An 8,437-nucleotide genomic window follows, 5' to 3' on the forward strand; every position below is an offset into this window, starting at 1 on the left:
TTCCAAGAGGATGTTTACAAATTAGGGTGTTTTAAAATGTATGCATTTTAATTAAATTCACTCTATTATGTGAAATTGTTGTGGAAGCCACTCTCTCTCCCGGTACACTAATTAGCAATCAAGACGCCGATGTGTTTTGCAGATTTAGCAAAGGCTGACAAAGACGATCTTGGATTCACTGGAAAACAAAATTAATAAGTGTGTGAGATTCTTTCTAATAATCTCCACTGCTTAATGAGGTCTGGAAACTTGCTGAAGAACTGGGCAAACTTTCAAGCCTGAATTATCTGTCTTTTAATTGAAAAAAATAACCAGTGGATCATTTCCTGAACTTCTCCCTGCTAGAAACATGTGAAAAACAGAGCTCTTCGCGGGCTGTTAGAGGTCCCGAGGCCGAGCCGTCGAGTACCTAGGATGCCGCGTGGAAGCCGAAGCCGCACCTCCCGCATGGCCCCTCCGGCCAGCCGGGCACCTCAGATGAGAGCTGCACCCAGGCCGGCACCTGTCGCTCAGCCACCAGCAGCGGCACCCCCATCTGCAGTTGGTTCTTCTGCTGCTGCACCCCGGCAGCCAGGTCTGATGGCCCAGATGGCAACCACTGCAGCTGGCGTGGCTGTGGGCTCTGCTGTGGGACACACACTGGGTCATGCCATTACTGGGGGCTTCAGTGGAGGAAGTAATGCTGAGCCTGCGAGTCCTGACATCACTTACCAGGAGCCACAGGGAACCCAGCTGGCACAGCAGCAGCAGCCTTGCTTCTATGAGATCAAACAGTTTCTGGAGTGTGCCCAGAACCAGGGTGACATCAAGCTCTGTGAGGGTTTCAATGAGGTGCTGAAACAGTGCCGACTTGCAAACGGATTGGCCTAATCAAGAAGTTCAACCTGGAGAGATGGAAAATCAGCTCTCATACCTTAAGTTAATTTAGTGTAAAAATAGAATTGATAGTGAAGGTATAAAGTGTAACCATCAGTTAAACCTCTCCTGTCATTCCTAGCTTCCTTGCTTCAGAACTGAAATGGAAGGGGGTGTGTTCCTACTCTGTAGAATTTGGGACTGGGCAAAATGTGTTACCTCCTTAAACTAGCTGTTATGATTTTATTCTTTGTGAGTTAATTAGAATAAAGTCATTTTCTTCCAAAAAAAAAAAAAAAAAAAAAAAAAAGAAACATGTGAAAAACAGTGGAAAATCCAGCAGATTTAGGGCATAAATTGGATCCAGGGGCCACATATCTCTCCCACCGCTCTGTGAATACATATATATATATATATCATTTGAAAATAAGTTATGACTTATCATGACACTTCACCCCTAAATCATAATCCCTTTAGCACTTACTTCCTAAGAACATATTCTTATTGTGATACAATAAAAATATATGCATTTGGTCTCTGTTCCTGGTTTCTGGCACAGAGCCCCTAAAGCCTTTGGAATTTTTTCATCAATAAGGTGTTCTAGGAGTGTCTTTTTTTCTAATAGGGGTCTTTTGTTCTAATCAGGGTCTTTGACCCTGGTTCCTGACACAGAGCTCCTAAATCCTGTGGAATTTCCTGAGGTGATAGGGGCATGCTTGTTCTAATGAGATGACTCTTATTGGGCCCCTGAATAGCTTCAGGATGGAGTCTGGTTACAAGAAAGACCAAGCCAGGACTAGAGGCTTGGAACTTTCAGCTCACCCACCACCACTCTTCATCCTCTGGAGGGGAGAAAAGGACTGGAGATTGAGTTTATAATCAATCATACAAAAGTGATGAAACTTACGTAAAAATCAGAGAGCTTCTGGGTTGGTGACACATCCCTGTGCCAGGAGGGTGGTGCACCCCACCTCCATGACGACAGAAGCTCCTGCATTTAGGACTCTTTCAGTCTTCATCCTGTGTGCCTCTTCTGGCCGATCATCTGTGTCCTTTACCATAGGCTTTATAATAAGCCAGTATCAGAAACCAGGAAACCAGTAGGCATTTCCCTGAGTTCTGCAAGCCATTAGAACCAATTATGGAACCTAAGGAGAGGGTCATGGGAACCCCTACATGGGGTCATTGTGGATACTCAGACAGAAGTGTGGGTAACCTGGGGACCCGCTATTTGTAACTGACGTCTGCAGTGAGGGCAGTCTTGTGGGACTGAGCCCTTCACTGTGGGGTCTGCACCAACTCTAGGTAGTCAGTGTCCTAACTGCATAGCAGAATATACAGTTGGTGTCCGGAGATTTGGTGAGCTGTTTGGTATGGAAAATCCACACCTTTGGTGTCAGAAGTGAAGTGTGTGTGAGAGTGTAGAAAGAAAACGAGTTTTTTTCCTTTTTACTTGTATAACCATGATACTATTATTACACTTGAAAAAATAATCATTGGACCTATATAATAGCCAGTGTATTAGTCTGTTTTCACACTGCTGATAAAGACATACCTGAGACTGTGATTTACAAAAGAAAGAGGTTTAATGGACTCACAGTTCCACATGGCTGGGGAGACCTCACAATCATGGCAGAAGGTGAAAGGCATGTCTCACATGGAGGCAGACTAGAGAAGAGAGCTTGTGCAGGGAAACGCCCCTTTTTAAAATCATCAGATCTTATGAGACTAATTCACTACGAGAACAGTATGAAGGAAACCACTCCTATGATTCAATTATCTCCCACTGGGTCCTTCCCACAGCATGAGGGAATTATGCAAGCTACAATTCAAGAGAAGATTTGGGTGGGGATACAGCCAAACCTTATCATCCAATTTATGTTCAAATTTCCTCATGTGTCTTAAGAATGTTTATTTCTTAAGAGCCAGGATCCAATGCACACACATTTCAGTTGCTTGTTATATCTCTAACTCTTTTTACATTTAGCATGGTCACTCCACCTTTTCTTTTTCTTTTCCACAACATCAACTTTGTGAAGAACGCAGGCCAACTGTCTTTTAGAATACCCAAGGTTCTTGATCTGTCTTCTTGTGTCCTTGTGGCAATTTTGCATGTTTTTCTATCCCCTTTTTCCCCCCTGATCCAGGAGTTAGCTATAGAGGCTTGATTAAATTTCCCTGGTGAAGTACTTCCTAGGTGAGGGTGGAGACTTTGCATGGCAGGCCTCAAGCTTCTCCACAGTGGGTAATCTGATCACACAGTTAAGGTGTTGACAGCAATTTTTCCCTTTGTGATTATTCGGTTGGGTGATACATTGGCCTCGTGTGAATATCCTGTTTCCCAGTAGTTTTTCAACCAATGATCATTCTGGCCTGAATCAATTATTCAACTCAGGCTGCAACATGAAGTTCTTGCATTCCTTCTGGATTCTGCAGCTGGAGATGTTTCATAAAGAAGAACTTCCCTCCCCAGCCCAAATTCCTGTCCACTTGGGCAAGTTGTCACCTTGCCGAGGCTCCTATGCTTTCGGGAATTTAATCTCAGCTCACAGAAATGTTGTAGACTCAGTGAGGCAAAATACAGTAAAGTTCTGTATTTGCTTATGCAAATGTAGGAGACTTGCCACAGGTGCAAGCTGGCTGGGCTGGCTGCTGCTAAGTGAGGATCACAGAAAACCCAGCACTTGGTGAGTGTTGCTTGAACGAATGAGTGAATACCTAAAACACAGATATCCAAGAGGGACAGCATATATTTTTTTAGAAGGGTAAAATTGCATTACATCCAGAAAAAATTTTTACCCTTTTTAAATTTAAAAAAATTGAACTTTATATATTTGCCCTTATTCCCTTAGGCTCTGCTGGGCTCAGTGCCATACCTGTGGTTAAGAGGCAAGAACTCACCTTTTGCTTCTTCAGAAATCACTATCCATGCAATTTCCAAAATGGATAGGATGATGGTTCTCAACTGGGGTGATTTTGCACCTCAGGGGACTTTTGGCAATGTCTGGAGACATAGTTGATGGTCACAAGTGTGGGTTATGGGTGCTCCTGGTATCTGCAGGGTAGAGGTCAGGGATGGTGCTCAACATTCTACAACGCACAGGACAGCCCCTACAACAAAGAAACACCTGCCCCCAAATGTCAATTGTGCTCAGGTTGAGTCCTGGAGTAGAACAAGATACATTCTTTTTTAAAGGGAACAGATTCAAAGGGTTGTGCAGGGAAAGATGGGGAAGGAAGGAGAAGAGCTAAGTAAAAGGGAAGGCATCAGGCATCGCACAACACAACTTTCAGACCTCAGCTATCCCTTCTCTTAGCTCCTGGAAGAGTTGTAAACCAGGGATCTCCTTTCCTCCTCAAAGTTTGATGTTGCCAGGGAATTGCAAACCTTTATTCTAAAACTCTAGGTCTCATGGGATTCTTTTTACCTCTCTAAATGTCTATCATTCCCTTCTTCTCTCAGGCTAACAATGGCACATGTGGCCATCTCTATTACCCTGTAGGTCTACTGAATTATTCAGCACATACATGTTTGATTCTGAGTCTCTGCTACCATGTCCATCATCTGGAGCCTGAGCTCATGCTCCTTTGTTAGTGGTCTTTATTCCTTGCCTCTCATACCTTGGATATTATACAGGGATAGGTGGGCTGCCAGCTCTTATTTTATTCACAGAACATCCCTTTGGCCTTAAAATCTGCTTCTGCCATTTGAGGCTAGTTGTATTTTTTTATTTCTTTCTTCCTTTCAGTCAATGATTTTATCAATTGTGAAGCAGTGGTTACTGACAGCATCTCGGAAGATTCTTTCCCATAAAGGCCTTTTTCTCTTTGTAAACAGAATTAAGAACTTTAAGAACTGTCAGGCAGGCCAAATCTACAATGTCTAATAATTTTGAACTTTAGATGCTTTTTAAAAAAAATTGTATTATGAACGTAGGTAATTGGATCCTCATGAACATGGGTGAAAGCTGAAACAACTGACCATATTCTTCATCTGGTGGGCACTCTATTACACCTCCTCTCTTTAGAAAGAAATCTTTAACAATATGTTCTTTTTCTTGGACTAAAATTGAGAGATTTATTCCACCCTTTTCCCTAGCTAACCGGTGCACTCAGAAGTAATTTTTTTTAATGTTATAAACACGGTTGATCATTGTCTTCATCTGTTTTTTGTTGCTATAACAGAATACCACAAACTGGGTAACTTATAAGGAAAAAAATTTTTTCTCAGAGTTCTGGAGGCTGGGAAGTCCAAGATTAGGACTTCTTGGACTTGTGAAGCCTTCTTGTGAAGGCATCTTGTGAAGGCCTTCTTACTGCACCATCCCATGGTGGAAGGTGGAAGGGCAAAAGCATGCATGTGAGAGAGAAAAAGAGAAGAGGGAGTCAAACTCATCCTTTTGAAACACAACATAAGGAACCCACTCCCACAATAATGAACTCACTCCTGAGATAACAGTATTAATCCATTCATGAGGGCACAGCCCTCATGACCTAATCAACTCTTAAAAGTCTCAATTCTCAACACTTGGGGGACTGAGTTTCCAACACGGGGGGACTGAGTTTCCAACACATGAACTATGGAGACACATTTAAACCATAACAATTATCCACTGTCATTTTGGAAAATATTAAAAAATAAAATAAAGTGATAATTTACCAATAGATCTTTTTGCCAAAAGAAGTCACTAATAACCTTTTATTTCACTTCTACCTAGCTTTTTCTCTATGCACAGTATTTTTGGACATAACTGCAAGAACACTGTTTTTTAAATTTTATATCATGATTTTTTAAGCATTAGATCAGGAATTTTTCAAAGTAATAACAAGCCCTTTGTAAAATAATTTTGCATTGTATTTATTTTTGAAATCTATTTTTAAATTTATACACTACTGGTGATAAATTATCTTAGTTTTCCTTCATCTGAATATATCTTTATTTCATTTGCTTTCATTCCTGAAGGATATTTTTGCTAGATATAGGAATTATGTCTCTGAGAACTTTAAAAATAATTTTCAATAATCTTTTGGTCTCCCTGGTCTTTAATAAGAAATTAAAGACTGAGGCTTTGTTAATTTATTTTTAATATTTTATGTCTTTATCACTGGTAATTTCTATTGATCTATGCCATGGTTTGGATATAGTTTGTTTGACCCCACTAAATCTCATGTTGAAATTTAACCCCCACTCTTGGAAAAGGGGCGTGGTGCAAGGTGTTTGGGTCATGGCCATAGATCCCTCATGAAAGGCTTGGTGCTGTCCTTGTGGTAATGAGTGAGTCCTCACTCTATTAGTTCCCATGAGATCTGATTGTTAAAAAGAGCCTGGAACATCCTCCTCTCTCTCATGCTTCCTTCACTTCCTGAAATGTGATCTCCCCACCCTGCCTCCCTTTCACCTTCTGTCATGAGTGGAAGTTTCCTGACGGCCTCACCAGAAGGAGATGCCACTGACATCCTTCTTGTATAGTCTATAGAACTGTGAGCTAAATAAACCTCTTTTCTTTATAAATTACCCAGTTCCAGGTATTTCCTTTATTGCAATGCGAATGGACAAAGACAACCTGTCTCCAAATTAACTGACTCTCTTTTGTCATTTTCATTCTGTTATTGTACCTCTCTAGGGACTTTAAAAAAAATTCTATTTGTATGTTTCAGTTTTTAAAACTTTCTACTTTGTTCTTTCCTATTGGTTCTATTTCTTTACTGAGAGCTTATAACTTTCTATTTGTTTCAAGAGTGTTCATTCTTACTTTATGGAGTATGGTTGTCATACCTGCTTTAAAGTCTTTGTCTGATAATGCCAAAATCTGGGTTATCTTGTGGTTGTTGGGATGTATCTGGTTCTTAGTATGTTGAGTAAATTTAGACTGTATCCTGGATATTTTTCAATATTATGTTTTCACGCTGTGGGCACTGTTAAAATCATCTGATAAATGTTGATTATTTCATTTTAGCAGGTAATCAAGCTAGTTAGGATTGGACCACAAGTCCCTGTGCATCCTTTGTGGGCTGAAGTTTCAATGTCAGTTTAATTTTCAAAGCCTCTGTGGTGCTATTTGGATATGTCCTGTGTGGGGGCCACCCAGGGTCCAGTCTGGGTCCTGAGCAGTGGATGTACAGCAGTTAAATTCTCAAAGCCTTGTCTATGCTACTTCATGTCAGTTCCATACATGCATAGCTCAGAGAGGAGCTGGGGGCTTCAAACACAGATTTAGGGGTTCTCTTTCTTCAGCTGCCTCCTCTTCCAAATTTCTTCCACCATCTCCAGCTCCCAGTGGTCCCCTTTCCTGGTGCTCCAGCTGGGGTTTTTAACTTCCCTGTGTTTTTATGCACTCCCTGTGACTGGTCCACTTTAGGACAAAATAGCTAGGAAAAGAAGAAAGAGGAGATAACAGACGTCCTTCCCACCTCACTCTTTGGACCACAGGGACCTCTTTTCCAACTTCCTCTAGTCAGAGGAAAGAATTTTCTCAGAATTTTACATGCTTGTATGACTTCCATGACCACTGCTACTGAAGGGGATCACAGCATCATGACTGGGGATTGCCTCGGGACAGGGCTGGAAGAGTAAAAGGAGGGAAAAGGAAAACAAAATGCAGATTTAGCCCCAAGCTGTGCACTGCAAGAGCTGCCCTTCTGATTTTCTGGCCAGAAAGGGAGGATTTCTCTTGGAACTTATTCTGTGCACGTCACATCTGCCACACAGTTCAGGATTTAGCTGCCCTAGTGTCTAAGCCAGGAAATATGAGGTGGGGGCACTCCAGGACACTCTGCTGGATCTGTATTTCTTCAAGTTTTTATTTCCTTCTCCACTCTGTTATTATTTTTCACAGTACTCTGACAGTTGTTTTATACAGTCTGTCCTGAGTTTTTAGTTGTAACCAGTAGAAGAGATAGAGAGTAAGGTATACTTCCTAGTCAGAATCAAAACCTGCCAAGTTATTTTTCATGGCTGCATAATATTCCAGCAAGCACAAGGGTCATAATTCCTTGAAATTTCTCCCTATTCGATTTTAGGTAATTTCTATTTGTTTTCATTATTATAAACAAGCAGTGAGTATTTGTTTCTGTATTAATAAATATTGTCTTACAACAGATATTCAGGTGAAATGGCTGAGGAAATAATAAATACCAACATGTTTAGATCCCTGGGCTTCCTTCCGACTGGAATGCTCTGCCCATATTTTCTTGTGAATGGGTCCTTCTTGTCATTAACTCCTCAGGAGGCATGGACTGTCTCTCACACCTGCCCTACAGTCTTGAACACATCACCCTGTTTTAATTTCTTTATGTGTTCCTATTGTAACATCACCCTGACAATAGAGAGATCTGTCTCCTGTACCACTGTATCCCCAGCAGCCAGGATAATGTCTGGCACATAGTAACAGTTCAATAAAGATTTGTTGAACAAGTTATATAGCACAGTGTTGAAGGATATGGGTTTTTAGTCAGGTGGTCCAGATTGGAATCCTTTCTCAGTCCTGAAAAGCTGGCTGAGAGGTATAAATGAGACTGTATGAAAGCTCAGTGCCTAGAGTAAGGCAGCCATTCAGTGAATATTAGTGCTTATGCGCTATGA

At 41.3% G+C, this 8,437-nt stretch overlaps 1 pseudogene across 1 annotated transcript; it reads left to right on the forward strand.

Annotated features, from left to right (window-relative positions):
* Positions 1-348: 348 nt before the first annotated feature.
* LOC101016336 lies at positions 349-1,165 on the forward strand (annotated as a pseudogene). Its single transcript, XR_652030.4, has one exon. The product of XR_652030.4 is annotated as a coiled-coil-helix-coiled-coil-helix domain-containing protein 2 pseudogene (transcript).
* Positions 1,166-8,437: the final 7,272 nt, after the last annotated feature.

This window comes from Papio anubis, chromosome 11 (genome assembly GCF_008728515.1).
Source record: "Papio anubis isolate 15944 chromosome 11, Panubis1.0, whole genome shotgun sequence".
NCBI lineage: Eukaryota > Metazoa > Chordata > Mammalia > Primates > Cercopithecidae > Papio > Papio anubis.